The sequence below is a fragment of the Mycetomoellerius zeteki genome, unplaced genomic scaffold, assembly GCF_001594055.1.
Source record: "Mycetomoellerius zeteki isolate Tzet28-1 unplaced genomic scaffold, Tzet1.0 scaffold241, whole genome shotgun sequence".
In the NCBI taxonomy this organism is placed as follows: domain Eukaryota; kingdom Metazoa; phylum Arthropoda; class Insecta; order Hymenoptera; family Formicidae; genus Mycetomoellerius; species Mycetomoellerius zeteki.
Window position 1 is genome coordinate 220,770 of NW_017257218.1, and position 2,658 is coordinate 223,427.

At 31.1% G+C, this 2,658-nt stretch overlaps 1 protein-coding gene across 1 annotated transcript in view; it reads left to right on the forward strand.

The window, feature by feature from the left end:
* Nucleotides 1–6: 6 nt before the first annotated feature.
* The window catches only part of LOC108723469 (uncharacterized), a 23,174-nt gene continuing 20,522 nt past the window's right edge, over nt 7–2,658 (forward strand). The window contains exon 1 of the mRNA XM_018449266.1: nt 7–162. The gene's annotated coding sequence lies outside the window, so the exon portion shown is untranslated. The remainder of the gene's footprint in view (nt 163–2,658) is intronic.

The following is a 2,658-nucleotide window of genomic DNA, read 5'->3' on the forward strand; positions in this document are numbered from 1 at the left end:
ATCGCACGGCGGCGCGGCCGTCCCGACCGATGCCCCGTCGACGGATTTAGCCCGGTAGCAGTGCGACCGTGCTGTGCGTTCGTCGTTAGTAGTGCATCATGTGATTACTTCCACATCTCTGTAATCTCTTCGCCACGGTGACGGATACTAGCCAGCGTGAAGGTTAGTAGCTTTTGTTAGAACCGCTTCTCTCTCTACTCTCCGCGACTGTCCGCGACGTCCCCGCTACTATTTCCCCGTGCTGTGTGCATGGGACTTGGGAGTCGAGAATGTCGAGATCGAGGTCTCTCGCCGCTCCCGCGTCGATCAGCTTCCGTTTGTGGTTGACGACCACCCGCCCTTTCCTCGATCGTTATCCCCCTTTTGTTTTAATTACCTGCACTTTCCTGCGTTTTTGTGGTACGCTAAAATGGTTTTCCTGCGTTTTTAGCGGTAACACTAAAACGACGCGTTTTTAAAAAGGAAACAAAGAAAGAAAGTCCAGCTAGAATGGTTGGAGAGTCCAGTTAAAGGAGAAGTATACTTTTTTGAATATGTTTTTTTTGGTCAGAGCGGTCCTTTTCTACGTAAGTAATAACTTTTAGCTGTAGCGTCGACAGAGGCAAAAAAGATTTAGAGCTGACCGTAGGGACGGTCAGTCCTGACTTAGCAAATTTGCTAAACCGCTATAGTCACCTGCTTGCAACGTAGACAATGAAAGAAAGTTCGGTTCAACTATTGTAAGAACAACCCTTTTTTTGAGGCATACCGCGCAGTGAGATACCGCTTGGAATACAGGTCTTTCTCTATAAAGGGGTTTTACATATCCTGTTAGGTTTTGTATTATTATATTAAGTTTGTATTATTAGTATTTGTATTTAAATATTTTGGTGTTATTATTGAAAATAATAAGACTGTTCTCCTAAATACAGCTGCTAACAAATGCTTTATCTCGATAACGTAATATTTTTTATTTCAATTCGAGTAATATTGAACGAAACATTGGCAGAATTATTTTAAAGAATATATACGTATATAATAACTAAATTTCATTATTAAATCTAGTTAATAACTTTAGAAGATGCTCAGAATGCAGGGAGTTTCAGATTCTAACTAAAATATTTTATTCTAACTAAAAGGTTATATTTTTTGCAATAAATTCTTTAGCGGTGATTGTGAGTAAGAGAAGCGGTCAAAAAAAGTGTCAGGTGTTGAAATAATATACTTACATTTATATGTATATATTTAAATAAATTTATCTCATACATATGACTGTATGCTGATTATTTTTCGAACTTGTAACACAATCAAACTAAAATAATAATAATTCCCTCAAATTTAATGTTACTAGCATTTTAAAATCTGTAGAGAACTTATTGTGAAACATTCTTTAGTTTTAAGAATGACTATTAGCACCTTAAGCACCTTATTAGCATTATTAAATTGTTTGTCAATGTAATTTGTGATATTACATATTTTAGCTTCAGTTTAGGACTGTTTCAAGATCGACGATTAATCGGCGCAATTTCGTTAGAACGGGAAATTATAAAATTTCGTACATTAATTAACTGTAAGTGAATTTTTACAAGTTGTGGACAGTGTGTTAAAGACGACTCAAAGTGAATCGAAACTGTTATATATTATTATATGTAAAAAAGAGTCCGATACTCTCTGTTATATTTATTATATGTATACGAATGGAGATATATGTAAAATGTTAAATTATAGCGCACAAATTACCGCGCAGATTTTACTTTCATTTACTTTTTTAAATTTTGTTTAGTTACATCTCGAGGGTTTAATTAATATTTGTTTCTTTATAAAATTTGCGTAACAATATTATTAAGCATCAAGATTTGCTTTAACCGAATATAGGCTTCTTTATTTGCTTCTGTGGATCATTTTTTAATCGATTTTTCATTTATCATTGTTAATAACTTTAGTTAGTTAGGAATTTATTAAGTATATGTCTAATTTCTGCAAAAAGTGACTGGAAGTATAAAAACGAATGTTATATACCTACATATGAAATAGTTTAATAAGCTCAATATTTATATTTAACAATATAACTTCATAATTTAAATGAAAATATTCCTATTTCATCTTAATTATTTTCTAAAAGCATGTCTGTTTATTATTAAAATATTTTTTTGTCCAGGTTTTAAATCGCCGCCAAATTGCAGGTATTGCATTCAAATACAATATATAGAAAAATCTGTATATTTTTTATAATTTTTTTATACATCCTTAATAACTGTAAATTTTTTAATTGCTTTTACATTTATTGCTAATATAAACTATGGAAGATCCGAGATATTGAAACAAATATATTCCAGTGTCTTCAATTTTTTATTGTTTATCTTACAGAGTCTTTGATCATTTGAAGTTAATAGATATTTTTATAAGAAAATATTAAGATATGAATAATAATTTGAGGTGACTGAAAAGTAAGAAATTTGTTAATACGAATTGATTAAAAAAAAAAGTGTACAGAGAGAAAAATGTTTGGTATTTGTAACTATAATTATATATTACTATAATTATGATTATTACTACTATAATAATAATAACAGTAACTATATATATAGTTCCAGCAACAAATGTTATAATTGACAACCTAAAATGACTATAATTATAGTTGTTATAACCATAAAATAGTTGAAATTACCATAAAAATGG